The 15092-nt window shown below is 34.1% G+C and overlaps 1 protein-coding gene and 1 long non-coding RNA gene across 2 annotated transcripts in view; one reads left to right on the top strand and one right to left on the bottom strand.

Moving 5' to 3' along the window:
- LOC117168918 (protein SCAI) overlaps nt 1–15092 on the bottom strand; it is a 184271-nt gene that overhangs the window by 65590 nt on the left and 103589 nt on the right. The window lies entirely within an intron of this gene.
- LOC117168921 lies at nt 7771–9492 on the top strand. The gene is made up of 3 exons (XR_004466582.1): nt 7771–7930; nt 8387–8515; nt 9118–9492. It is a non-coding gene; the product is annotated as an uncharacterized LOC117168921 (long non-coding RNA).

The following is a 15092-nucleotide window of genomic DNA, read 5'->3' as shown; positions in this document are numbered from 1 at the left end:
GAGGGAAAGAATTTAAAAAATAGTGAGGGGGATGATTTATATTCATTTATATCAAATAGTAACGTTCAAAATATTTTATAACAATATTTGTTTGTAATTATAATCTCGTGCAAACGAAACAAGGGACCGTTTTGACAGAGTTGGAATAGTAAATTTAAGGGGTATGGGGTAGTTAAAAAGGGGTTGGGAAGGATCAATTCAACTTATACTACATTATAATAATATTTTTTCAACTTCGTATTTTACAAAACTTCAATTTTTTAATATTCTACATTATATATCATTATACATTATATCTCATTTTCAATATTCTACATTACATTATCTGTTTGTGAATATCTGTCAGTATAATGTGGGTATCGGCTCTAAAAGTTCATTCTGTCATTTTCCTCACTCGGAAGAGTGGTTTCGGTTATTTTACTGAATTTTTAATATGTTACTCGTCTCGGCGTCCTGAAAAAATGTCTAAATGGGCTCAAAGACCAACACTCAAAGGGTTCCATGATAAGGCCCGCCGAAGTCTGTGTGATGGAGGTATCGGCTCTACTCGTAGACGAGGCCATTAAATTTGATTGGAAACGCACCCCGAATATAAAGTTAATGAAAGACTTAAAAAAGAATGGCCGTTCCCGCTTGCATTAGGATTACCCAGAGATTACCACGCGGAGGTTACATAGTCGGATTGGAACTCCCTTGTCATCATCAGACGTTATAGTCATAAAGTTTTTCATTATTATGTTTTTTCCTGTTTTAGACTTCCAAGTACTCACTTTTTTATTTTTTAAATGAAGTTTTATATTTTTTGTATACAAATCGCAAATGCCTTTCAAGTACGCAACACTATGGAAAAACTTGCTAACTATTCTTAAAAGAACCTTTAAAATACAAATGACGATTGCTGCGATCTTTTTCAGTTTTCGTGCATACACAAAATCGTAGTATCTCTTTTCAACTGCTTTCACTTTGTTAGATTCTGGAGTAGAGTATATGTTCTTGAAAAATACAGTAGTTTGGTTATTTTATGTCAGTACTAGTTTATATTTTTTTTCGATTCTTAATCTCGCACCTGCATATTTGAAGGCATATTGTCACAATAAATGTTACAAAATAAGTTCAAATATTGTTTCTTTTTCACTTTTAAAACCAATATTTAATTCTTATAAGTGACAATTACCACTGCTTGTGGTGATCAATTATATGCTCCTTATGAATATTTAATAATTCACCTTTTTCACAACCAAAGCTACGAGAAAAAGTTGTGCTTTCCATTTTTTATACTATAATATCGAGCATGGCGCAACGTCTAACCTGTTACGTATGTAATGACGCTTTTCCTCCTTGTACCATGCGACTTATGCGGAACTTCAACATTCAAAAAGTGGACATCCCTGGCGGACCGAAATAACCAAATGGAGCCCCTACAAGTACTCGTAAAGACCCCATTGGGTCCCCATTCGGTTCCTTTTTAAAAAACTACGTTAAATTTTCGATTGAAAACTCACAGAGTAATCGCAATACTTTTTTTGCAAACGTAAAAAGTTTAAAATATATATTTTAGATCTATAACGCCTGTTGACTGCTACTTACAGATGATGCGTTGGAAATGGGTTCTTTATGAGTACTTTCTGGAGGCTCCATTCGGTTCCTTCGGTTCACCAGGTACCGTGAGGAGCTTAACCATCCTGCACTTGAGCTCAATGTATTTCAAGTGTTTGTTTTAACTGTGATTTATTACTTACACGCGATGAGGCGGCCTTGAAGAATCCAGAAAGTCTTAGATTGAATGTTCTTAAACAAAGATCCACTGAAACATGTATGATTTGTAATCGTTTGAATAATGATTTAAATCGGCTTAGTGTTCAGGCTCGGGTTGATGTATATTTGATGAAAAACATTTACGTTCCTGAAGTAACTCGGATCTGCTTGCAACACCTTGATGAAACAGGTTTTCTTTTAACAAACTTCCATGCTGGCTTGCAATATTTAAATCGCCCTATAATTTTGCCTGGAATTCGTTGCGAACCTGACCTTAGGTAGAAATACTAATAATGGGTACACTCTGATATTACTTTAGAATATATTTATCAATATAGAGGAGAATACTCGAATATGAGATATTCTCGTAATATGGGAAAGCGGGGTATCAGCTAAACTAAGAGACCCACTCTGTTGGTTCTATCACTTACTTGTAGCCCTTGAAGAAAGAGTAATTTCGTAGTATAGTTCATTTTTCATTGAACTTCTAAAAATTATAGGCGAACTTTTTGTGAAATCGATGTCGGTCGAGTTCTTGGAAGGAAATTCTTTAAACCCTATTTATTATTCATTAAATATGTATTTAGCAGTAGAGTTTATCTGGTGTGATGGGGATTGAATAACTAAGTAGGAAAATATCGATAGTGTTGAAGTTTTTTATTGTACAGGTCAGACATAGTAAGTGCATAGTTGCACGGTGTGGTTCTCATAATATGATATACCTTTGGTTTTTATAACATTGTGGCTGCGCGGGGGAAATTGGTTACAAAAGTGTTTGTGACTACTGCAAAAACTTAATATATCTAACTAGCAGTAAATTTATACTTCGGAAACATAGAATGAAGTTTTTTATTAAAAATAATACTTTATTTTGCATTTTATAAGCTTATTCCTGGGGCATCTCATATTATGAGAATAGTTTGACGAGTTTGGAAAAGCACTTTTTTACATTTTTTTTATTTTCAGCATAAAAAAATTTTTAATAAAATTTTTTATTTAACATTCTTATGACAAACTAAATTTCCTTTAAAATGACCTATATTACTTTTAAATTCAGTACATAGAATTCCGACAATCACGCCAAATAGAGTTGGTATCTCATATTTGGGTACTCTCCTCTATACATTTATAAATAAAAAAGCGAAAGTATATATTTACTATTTCAAAAGTTCTAATCCAGAAAAAAATGTTAAAATAGGCACACGGTAATTATAAGTTTTCAAATGCACATAAATTCTTTAAGCCGATGTAAACTTAACCTCAATATAGTTATTTACAATTTGCGTTCACAGCTCATTATGAATATTATAATAAAACTGGATTTGAGTCAATAAAGCATGGGATTGAGTTTCATAAACAAACTATTAAAAAAGGAAAGGCTTTGTATATAATGCATGTTATTAGAGTAGAGGAAATCCGAATAAACGATATTAGTGAAAGAATTCAAGCCAGTGTCACTCTTAAGAGAAGTCTTGAGCAAGAATGGGGAAAACACTCCGATAGTCAAATTGTAAGAGATTTTTAGGCAAAGGGCTTAGCAGTCCGGGAAAGAGCAGGTAAATATATTTTAATGCATTGTATTGACTTAGCAATTGCATCAGTTAAAGATAGGAATTGTGATATTTGCATTCAATGTCAGGGATGACCGTTGGTCCGGGAAAGCTGGAAAACCGGGAAATAACCGGCAATTTCATGAAACAGGGAAATGACAATGAATTTATTTTTTTAACGGTAATTTTACAAAATTTTTAGAATAAAATTTTGTTTAACTGTCATTTTAACCGTTTTAAAATAATTTTCCAAATTGTGATTTTTATAAATTATTACATAATTTAGTTTAGAATGCTTAATTCGAAAATCTTTCACTTTAAAAATTTTTCATTTTAGATTTTTAATTCTTAAGCATATGTTTTAATTTAAAGAATTCTAAAATGCAGTTTTGAAGATTAAACAAATTTTTAATTAGAAGTTTTTAAAATCGAAGATTTTTTTATAAAAAACGGGGTGGCCGCCAGACCGGGAAACCAGGAATTTTACGAATTTTCAGCAGAAAAATCTGCCACACTACGATTTTCACAGTTTTTTAAGTAATTAAAGTCCAGTTTTGAGGATTTAAACAATTAAAAATTAAGAGCATTCTAACTTAAAAATTTTTGATAAAAAACTTTTGCTCAGGACACCGAGACGCGTAACATCTAAAAAATACAGTCAAATAACCGAAACCATTCTTCCGAGTAAGGAAAATGACCGAGTGAACTTGTAGATCCGATATCCCAATTCTACTGACTTCGGGGGGCCTTATCTTGGGACTCTTTGAGTTTTGGGCTTTGTGCTTATTAAAAAATTTGTTCAGAATGACGAGACACGTAACATATCAAAAATTCAGCCAAATTAACGGAAACCACTTTTCTCATAGGCGTGTTGCGGTGTCCTTGGGAGCTATTACACACACACATTTTTTATTCATATAAGTAGCACATGCGCTCAAATGACGACGCTTTCTCGAATACATTGTTGGAAATTTTGCAGAAGCTAAAAATGAATTGTCATGTTAATTCTAGCGAATTAAAGCTTACCTTTTCCTTTATTGAGGATATAAGAAATCTAACCAACAATTCTGTGATTCTGAACTCACAATCTACTTTTTGCTTTTGGCGTTTTAAGTTCTATGAAAGAAAAACAATATCTCGACGATAACAGAAAACTTTACATAATCTTATCTAACCTAACCCGATCCGACGTGGTTCCGACGCAAGCCACACCATCTGCCCCCTTGCAGCGCATATGGAAAATCCGATCGGGCCCAGATCGGAACTCGGGAATAAATTGGGCAATTTCTTCTCGGGTTGGCATGGAAATTGAAACATACGCATTCTCTTATTGCCTCGTTTTTATTTATTTTTATTTCTAATCTATTTTTTCACGAGTAAAGAAAAACTATGCTTTCTATTTAAAAAATATTCGTAAAAAATTTATAATTTGGTTTGGTTGAATGAATTTGGTCTTATTAATTCTCGTAGCTTGTATTTTTTGTACAGATATTGAATTTTCTTCTCGTATCTTGCTTTGTTCTAATTTTTCGAATTTTTATCAAAATGGCTGGTTAACGAACTAGATCTTTCTTTTTGGTCTTTTTAACTGTGCACCAAAGCAAACTCCAGTCCGATCAGTCTTTTGAAAGTTATATGGTATACAGACAACCACAACAACAACAAAAACGACAACAACAACGACGATACCAATTTTTTTTTAATGAGGAAGAATTTTGGAGCCCCTTCAAAGCGGGGCCTTGGGCTACAGCCCTTACTGCCAGCCCCTTAATTCCGCCGTAGTTAGACCTGAAAATGTTGCAATTTACGAACGCCTAGTTAATTTTGGGCAAACGTGTATAGAAGTAAGATTTCCCATTAGGTCCTGGAGGACCAATACAGACTTTAGTGTTTTTTGTTTGGAAAATATGAATAAGTTGTTTGTATTTAAATTATTAATCCTCAAAGTCATCGAAGTTAAAAAGTTTTCAGAAATTTTCATCAGATGATAAGAAACTCAAGCAGAAGTTTTTTTAGAAACCAGTGCAGCTTTATCCAATTCTTTACCTGGAAAGGTCACTGCTGGATGTAAAAAATTTAAAAAGATAAAAACGTTTAGACAGAAAAAGATAGAAATATTAAATCCTTCCGAAAAGCATAATTTGCCTCCCACAAACGCTATCCTTTTCTTTCCACGTCATATCCGTTGTTTCTACTTATACCTATCTCTTTGTGTTCCTGACTCTATCCCTTTCAGTCACAACTGTTTATCTTTTTCCACCCCTCACTCTATCCATGGTGTTCACAAATGCATATCTTTCTCTATTTCTGACCATTCACTATCCACGATATAGCTTTTTAATTTCTATTCATTTAAATGCATTTAAAAATATTTCCTTCATATTCTTTTCTAAAATAATATATTTTATTTAAAGTAATATTTTATAAAGTATTTTATTTATTTATTTTATAAAGTATATTTATAAAGTAATATATTTTGAGTTTCAAGATCCCGAAAAATATAAATAAACCAGAAAGGGTTTATATATTTACCAACAAAATTTTCTAACTTTAAGACTTACTAGGGCAAGTTCGAACTCTGTGAAAGCGTCTGCCGACCCTTCAGTTATAGACAATGCAAATTTTTTTACTTGTACCATATTTAATTTTTCCAAACGAAAAAAATATCCATTAAATTTTATAGAACTAGTTCTATACTAGAGGATACGATGGGTAGTTTAATAAAAATTGAAATCGTCTTTGTTTTACATTGCGATAAACTATGCAACGAAATGTGTGATAAAGTTCCATACAATGTAAAATACAGTCTATATCGAAGAAGTCTCGAAACTATAGAGAACAGTTCTATAAAATGATAACCGATTTTTCGCCGCAAAAAATGAATCTCTTGTATTATTACTATTATACTGTAATATTTTTTCACATGTTTAAGTACACAGTTATATACTATTACACAATCACTACACTGTTTATAATCCCACGCTATGAAAATTTTTATTCGCCGCGGGGTTCGAAGCCTATAAGTTTCGCATTCCTCATTCCTAACGCCTAAAGTTTCTCGGCTAACCTAGCTGGAAGTATTAAAAAAATCTGAAATATAACCCACAGATGTGCATGCCCGTCTGCAAATTTCTGTGAACTATTCTATAAAAAATATTGCTAGGCTCATAATAATATATGTACTAAGATTGTAGGTTTTAGAAATATTACAAATTATTATTGAATATTTTATGTGTTTAAACAAGATTTAAACTAAATTCAAAAATATTTTAAGATATAATAAAAGATTTAAAAAATACAAAATATATATACTAAGAAATTTATTAGAATTCAAAGGATTTTTACAAATCTGCGTAGATTTCAAGATATTTAACAGATTTTAAAGAATTCAAGAATATTATTTATATTTTAAAATTACTTTAAAATGGTCAAACTCATTTAAATTCTATCGAAATTCCTCAAAAGTTCTTCAAAACTAGTTAAAATCTCTTAAATTCATTTAAATATTTTCAAATCTTTTAAAATTCGTTTATAAATGAATAATATTTTGTAATCAAATAACTCCGGTTAAATCCCTTGAAATCCCTGAAAGTCTGTTTAAATACTTAAAAATATTTTTAAATTGCATAACAATCCATAAACTCTTTTGATTTTTTTGAAATAATTTAAAATGCTTTCTAAGATTTTAAATTCCTTTACTCACTTTTAAACCATATTAAATCCATTGAAATGGCACAAAATCCCCTAAAATCACTAAAAATCTCTTGGACTCACAAAAAGTATTTTAAAGTCTCTAGAGTCTCTTGAAAATCTTTTAACTTCTTAAACTCGTTAAATTATTTTCAAACACATTAAATGCTTTTAAATACTTGAACATATTTTGTAATTACAAAACAATACATAAACTCTTTTGAAATTTCTTTCAATTTTTAAAAATATTATCGAATTATTAAAAACTTGTAGAGCGGAAAGGGAAATTGAGGAACATGTTAAACATTAAACAAACGCTTTGGCTGGGGGCGAGGGATCCGGGATATATCTCTACCTTCGCACAGTAGGGACTTGCAGCTTCACTTTATAGAGTATTCTAACATGATGTCACACTCGGTTGGTAACGTCAAAATCTATATGGCTGTACCACTAGGTGGATTGTAAAGCATTGTTTACGTAGGAGTTTGGCTAAAATGATTTTTTGTAGACGAAAGTAAGTCAAAAATCGTGATTAAACTTTGTTTTTAAAATAGACAAGCCATTTCTTTAATTATTGATGGCAATTTGGCTAGTGTGCGATTAGGCAATCCACTGCGAAAAATGATAAAGTGTCGTAATTGAGGTTATAACCTCAATTGCCGGCGAATAGAAATCATAAGTCTTTTCGATATGTTGAAAAGGGATTTTTTCATTAAAAATGCCTCAAAATTGCATCGTGGTAGGTTGCAAGAGTCTTTTCGGCAATGTAGGATTATCGTTTTTTCGATTTCTGGTTTTGAATGGAAAAAATAAATCGGATGAATTGAAAATCATCATTGACGAGAGACGAAGTGCTTGGATAATAGCTTTAAAAGGTGATTTCTCTGAAAGTGAACTGAAAAATGGACGAATTTGTTTGAAACATTTTACTTCCGGTAAGTTAGAAGCTTTATTATAATAGAGCATGTGGTGACATAGAGATTTTCAAGTATAGAAGACGTTAAACCAGTGAGCGCTGTACTCCAAAACAGTGAAGTTCCTGTCATTAAATTTGTATTCTTGTAGATGTTAGGCCCTTCGTGAGAAGTGAAATATTTCAGTATTTAAAGCTTAAATTATTAATACGAAAGTAAGAATAATTTATACGATTTTTGAAGCAGTGGTCAGTCATAAATGACGCTTTGAAAGTTTTTAGTTCAACCTGTGTTGTTTTTGGCAGTTTATATATTAAATTTATTGGTTTACATACATTTTTTGCATATATAAATGCAATATTAATTTTCAAAGTAAAGAATGCATATATATATAAAATAATGTCTACGTATATTTAATTTTCTTATATTTTTAATCTAAAAAAATAACAGTATTTTTGGATATAAAATTAATTGTAGGACGACCTGCTCATCATAAAGACAGAAACCATCCTGAGTGGGCACCATCTCAAAATTTGGGTTATAATATTGGTTTTTTCAATTAAAAGAACTTCTGATTTAGAAAGATACGAAAGAGTAAAAAGGAGGGTACGTATTGCATACAATTTTTCTTGGAATAAGGTGATGGAAATTGAAAATTATATGTAAGTTTTAAACTATATTCTTTTGCAATAACATTAATTAAAATATCTGAAAGTACATTTTTTAAAGCCACATAAAATTAAAAACAATAATATTTCTTAAGAAACTGTAAAGAAAACGAATACTGAAGAAATATGTTTTCAAATGACACTGTAAAACGGCTCGGTAGAGACAGATATATTACAATTTAAAAAAGAAAGGAGACCTCTCAACCACCTCTCTCTCACTTGTTTAGTATTTATACTACCAGAGTCCAATATGTATCGAGGCCTTTTAGGCGTTCTTTTCAGGAAAATTGTAATAGGAAACTTGTCGGGAATATTTATATGTTATGCTAATATTAATTAAAAAGCAGAACTGAATTGTAATTTTAAACAAATTTATCAAATTAAAAAATTTAATGAAAATCTTAACCAAGCAATCTTCACAGTTCATTTGAGAGTTGATCGGTTTTAAATATCTCATGGAATCAACAAACAAACATGTTCGCTTTGAAGAAGTGTCTTCACCTAACATAAGAATCGAAACCAATGAAATAATTTCCCTAGATGAAAGAGTTGATGAGAAAGATCAGACAAATTTATCGGCCGTTGCAGAGAATGTAAATTTGCACACACATGAAAGTCACGAGAATATTCCCCGCACCAAAGAAGCAGGAACAACTTTTGAATTGCAAGATTTGAAAGAAGCCACTCTACTTCAAATGCGAAGTAAGCTAAATGTACTTAGTTTATCCGAGGCTGCATTTAAGGACAACGATGATAGGAGTAACTATTTAACTGGCCTTCATAGTTCCAAAACCCTTTTCCTTATCCACACTTTGACTGATCCGTATTTGCTAACTCATAGCAATACAAAACTCTCCACCTTTCAACAACTTATCCTGACCCTCATGAAATTGAGATTTGACCTACATTTTAAATACTTAGCAGACAGGTAGTGATTTGTAGATATTTCACAATATAAATTTTAACAATGTCTATAATATGAATGCATTTCTATTGAGTGAGTAGGTTTGACGTTCATCCCGGTACGGCTTCCAGTTACTTTTACAGAAGTTTAGATGTATTGTATGAGATGTTCGAAGGACTAGTTTATTGGCCAACTAGGGAGACGTTGAAAAAAATGATGCCCTCGTGCTTTAAGGAGAGTTTTTTTGGTAACAAAGTAGCCGTAATTATTGATTGTTTCGAGATTTTTATGGAAAGTCCTTCAAATTTGTACACTGCTGCACAGTGCTGGTCCAGTTACAACCACCATAATAGATAAAGGAATTACTGAAGACTGTGGACTTTTAGATCTGTTGTCACCATTCGACGTCGTATTAGCAGATAGAGGTTTTCGAATTGAAGATTCGCTTAAAAAGATACAAGCAAAACTAAGAATTCCTGCCTTTGTTAAAGGTAAAATCATTATACTATTTTTAAATATTGAATAAACTTTCTTTTTAATTTCAGGGAAATGAAAACTACATCCAGTAGAACTTGAAGAAACAAGGGAAATCGCTCATGTCAGAATTCACGTAGAGCGTGCCATTGGTTCTCTAAGGCAAAAATACAGAATTTTGGCTGGAATATTGTCCATTAAAATGTTAGCAACAGCCCAAGGTAAAATGAAAGAAGTTGACAAAGTTCTTCGTATTTGTGCTGCTTTGCACAACTTAAATCCTCCTATTGTGTCTTGAGCATGGCATGCAATTAATTTTGCTGAATACTGTTTGTTTTATTAATTTAAGCATTGTTAGCCTTTCATATTTTTAATATTTAACCTTAATATTTTATATTCTTTCTTGCGACTAATCTGCATGTAAATCATGTTGGACAGTTTCACTCCTTTATTCTGGAATGCTACTTTTTGAACTTTTAAATTGCGATGCAATTACGATACTATTGGTTTATTGATATGCATGTTCAAAAAAATTAAACAAGTAAATAATATTTATTTCAGATATAGATAAAAATAAATATATTTTCCAAAAAAGGTCTTTTAATTTCCTTTGCCTCTAAAAAAGGTGAAACGTGATCTTTCAATAAAAATAGGTAAGAAATAGGTACCAATTACGTTTCAGGATTTTCGTAAGATTTCAAGATATTTTTAATCCGCGGATAATGAGATTTAGAGAATTTTAAGATATTGTCAATAATTTTAAGTGGGTTCATTAAATTTCTGAAGAATTCAAAGTGAAGTAATTTTAAATTAATTTTATTTGATTTTAATTTTATTTGAAATTTATTTTATAAGACTTAAAAAAAGTATCAATGATTTTAAAGAATGTCAAGCGAGTTATTAAAAAATTATTCAAATTTTACTTAATTTTAGTCAATTTCGGTGAAATTCAGAAGCTTTTAAATGATTTTATAGAAGTTAAAGGGATTTTAAGAAAATCGGAGGAGTTTCAGGATTTTCAAGAAATCTTACAGGATTTCTGAGAATTTAAGTGCTTTTTGGGAATTATTAGGGAGTTGACGGGATTTTAAATTTTCTTTTTAGAGGATTTTAAAATAATTCAATAGATTTTAATACATTCAACAAATCTTTGGAAGTATTAAATAGAAATATTTTCATACACTATCCGGAAAAGTTTGTTAAACCCGGACATGACTGAATTATCATATAATTCAAAAGATTTAACTTGATCAATTGAGAAAAGGTGAAGAGATGGTGATGAATTCTGAAAATAGATGGAAAAATGGGAATGAGTGACGATCCATAATGATTGTAATATAAGAATGTCTTTAATTTTTTTAACAATTAATTAAAATGGAATGCACTTCCCGCCTTAAAAATATAATCAAGGACTATTCCCGGATTTCCTTGGATCACACATTAGACAACCTCGGGTTATTTATTATGTGAGCAGACCACGTTTTGCAGAACCAGAACACATTAGGAACATTGGCTAGTTTGACGCAGGATAAATGAAACCAGACAATAGGTCAACTAACATTTTCACATTGAATCATTTCTTGTCCATTCTCAGGTTGATTACAGTCACACGAAAGTTGTACATCAAAGTCTGCCTCATTTCTCTGTTGTGTGCACCATCTTCCTAATAATTCTGGAAGGATAACCTTTCGATGAAATTGTAAGGCTTTTTCTAATTTTTCCTTACAGAATACATCGTCATACACGATTCTTTCAATATACAAAAATTGTTTCGACCACACAATAGAGTCACAATACGCAAGGTTTGTTATGTACATTTGTGAAATAACTTGAATGTAGTAACTGTGCGACTTAGACAAAGAGTTTTTATCACCATCTCTGATCAAACATGATCCTTTCTTCTCCACAAATTTGTCCAGAGTGACATTTATATCTCTTAATACAAATCGGCACTTTATTTCTATACACAGCCCGAATTTACTTTAAAAAAACTCGATATATAACTTTTAAACCTAACATTTCGACTTTATTGCTCTTCCCCAATCCATTTCCTCTACTTTTGGTGGAATAACTTTTTTTGCTATTTTCGGTACAGGCCACGAAGCTAATTTTCCGTGCAAGATACTTTTTCCTTTAACCAACTAGAGTTTAAAGCAAATATAACAGCTGCCGCATGACTACACACTTCTCCAAAGCCAGCCATACAAACACAGTGTGCGCTAGAAATGGAACCATCTGCGAGAACGATAAGCCAAACGCTTAGATTTTTCTCGTTCATTCTCTGCGAGTGTTTTACCTGCAATAATGTTTTGTTTAAAAATAAATATAGTAACAGAGATGGTAATAAAGCACTTTTAGTACCGCATTTTGTCTTTGTGTGTAGGTCGTTCCCGCATGAGTTGGACAACTAGATAGTATGTGAGCTAAATGCTCGGCGTGCGCATGGCACGCCCTGCAGCTATCATCGTGAATGTCCTGGCTCAAAATGTGGCGACGGTATGTTAAGGTGGAAATGACACCTCCTTGGCATGCCAAAATGAAATCTTTCGTACCAGACTTCAATCCGGGCGATTTCAGGAAAGCAAAAGTTAGCTCACAGGACATTAACTGATCCTCCACATTTCTGAGGAAGATACCGTGCATCCTCTTATGGAGGAGCTGTTCACGAAAGTTTTTCTCTTGTGCTTTCTTAATCCGGGCTTTCAGGAGTGATTACCCGAGATAGATAAGATTTGATGCATTTTGCTCACCCCTAATACTGAAGCTAACTCCGAGTGTTTAAGTAGCCTCCTCCGCTGCTTTGTACAGAAACGCTCCTTTGCCCACCTCTTCGTTATTTCTGACCATTTTAAGAAGAGAGTCTCTTCCATTTGCGCCTCTATGTGCTGTATCCAGAATAATCTTGTTGTGAAAACATTCAACACTCAATATTCCGCGACCACATTGACGGCGTGAGATATACAGTCGCGGAACAGAGGACTTAAGATGCATGCTTTTGTTTATGTGTATAACCTTTCTTGTCCCGATATCAAGGGATCTGAGCTCGTTTTTCGTCCATGGAACAACTCCAAATGAATAGAGTACTACCGGGAAGGCAAGCATGTTCATTTCAGATACTTTATTCCCCGCCGACAGTTCGGAAGACCAAATCTGCCGGATGAGACGTTTGTATCTGCTTCGGTGACTATCCTTCATAGATGTCAAATCCTGAATGCGGCGCTGTGGCACGAGCTCAGGATCTTCAGGGTTGCCATTAAGTTTTCCTCGCTGCAAATAAACCTTGGCGCATTTATCTAACCCAAATTCCATTCCAATTTCCTTAGTGTATCGTTCGACAATCCCTAGAGCTAGATGTGTTAGCTCTTTGGTTTTAGCATAGATCTTACGATCGTCCATGTAAAATACATGAGTGACCTTGTACTTTCGATCTGCAGGTTTGCCCCAGAAGAGATAGGGAGCAATAATATAAGGCAAAAGAGGAGTGGACTCATGGTGTCGGCGCATCAATCTCTCGATGCACCTAACGATTTGCGGATGGATCTTTAGGCTTTCCAAAAGACAGATGATAAGTCAATGGGAGGTCGAATCAAAAGCTTTTTGATAATCAATCCAGGCCATCGATAGGTCACGCTGGTAGAATGCTGCATCTTTACAGACATATCTATCAATGAGCAGGTTCTCCCGACATCCCGCTACGCCTTTCTTTGAACCTCGCTGTTAATACATTTCTTGCCACACAGGTTCAATTGCCCGAACAATCCTATCATTCGGGATAGCTGTGAATATCTTATATAGTGTGTTCAGACAAGTGATTGGCCTGTAATTCTTCGGGTCAGCTAAGTTGCCTATTTTCCGCAGGAGTATTGTGTGCTCTTCCACTAACGACTACGGAATCGGCTCTTTCGACTTTAAATATGAGATGAAAATACGGGCTAAATGCTGATGAGTTAAAGGAAACTTCTTCCACCAGAAGGTTTTGATACAATCTGGTCCCGATGCGGAATAGTTCTTCATCCCTCTTAATACTTTCGTCACCTCTTCGGTAGTGATGGGTGGGCATTGTTCATTAGGTGTTATGATGGTATCACACAGTTCCTTGAAGCTATTTATGTTATCTGAGTCTTCGTCCATTCTATGCTGTACTTTGTAGACTTCTCTCCAAAATACTTCGACCTCCTCTGGTTTGGACGGGTGGTCGACAGTAACTGGAGGGTCTTGGAAGAATCGAGATGGGTCAGAGAGACTGTTGATTTTCTCCGACCCACCTCTCCCTCCGCTCTAGACTTCTCTTAGCGTCAGATAGTATCTGTATTCTCTCAACAATATGCTGCCTGATGGTCAGCAGCTTTGACATATTAAGTGTGTGATAACGGGTCCGGAGTTCGCGCGCGAACTTTCGAACCTTGGCGGTAAACTTCCTGCCAGATGTTATGTAGTCAATCACACACTGAATGCGGGACGCGTACTGTCTTGCCCAACCTATCTTTATGGCAAGTTGATGCATTCGTCTTTTGGTCTTATGATCAACCGTTGGTTTTGTTTCACGGTTCGCATCGGCCAAAGCTCTCGCTGCATTATACACGCAATAATTGACAGCCCAGAGCTCGGATTCTTCGGAAAAATGTCCACGAAGCTCGTCATCCATTTCAGCAAGATCTTTAGGCTTGAGAGAAACCTTAGTGTTGATGTTTCTCCGGGTCATAAATCGTCGCTCTTCCTCTATTGAATGCCTGCCCGCGGTTAGTCTTAGTGTCGCCTCTCTTTCTCTGTTGCCGGCTTGTTCTAGCTGTAGCACGTGCCATGTAACCCCGTTCAGGGGCCACACTCGCATCGTAGCACTGTTGTCATTGTTGTTTCCAAGAGAAGCTAGGGAAAGGCGTCCGTTCATCTTTGTAGAGCCTCGCATGCAAGGATAAGGATGCGTACTCTGAGATGTCACCCGGTATCCTAGAGTCACCGTTCTAGACACCTTACCCAGGTGCCATTCAGCTTTCGCACGGTTTTTACACCTCCACATGGGGGTTAATTCCTGCGGGACCACCCCTGGACAATTGTTCGCGACTGCCTATTTATTTTTGTAACAATATTCAGCAGAAACCCTTGGTACAAGGACCCTCTATCCGCAACCCGAGGATGC

This window comes from Belonocnema kinseyi, chromosome 3 (genome assembly GCF_010883055.1).
Source record: "Belonocnema kinseyi isolate 2016_QV_RU_SX_M_011 chromosome 3, B_treatae_v1, whole genome shotgun sequence".
Lineage (NCBI taxonomy): Eukaryota > Metazoa > Arthropoda > Insecta > Hymenoptera > Cynipidae > Belonocnema > Belonocnema kinseyi.
Note: the sequence above shows the minus strand (reverse complement) of the source record. Positions and strands in the feature narration are given on the sequence as shown.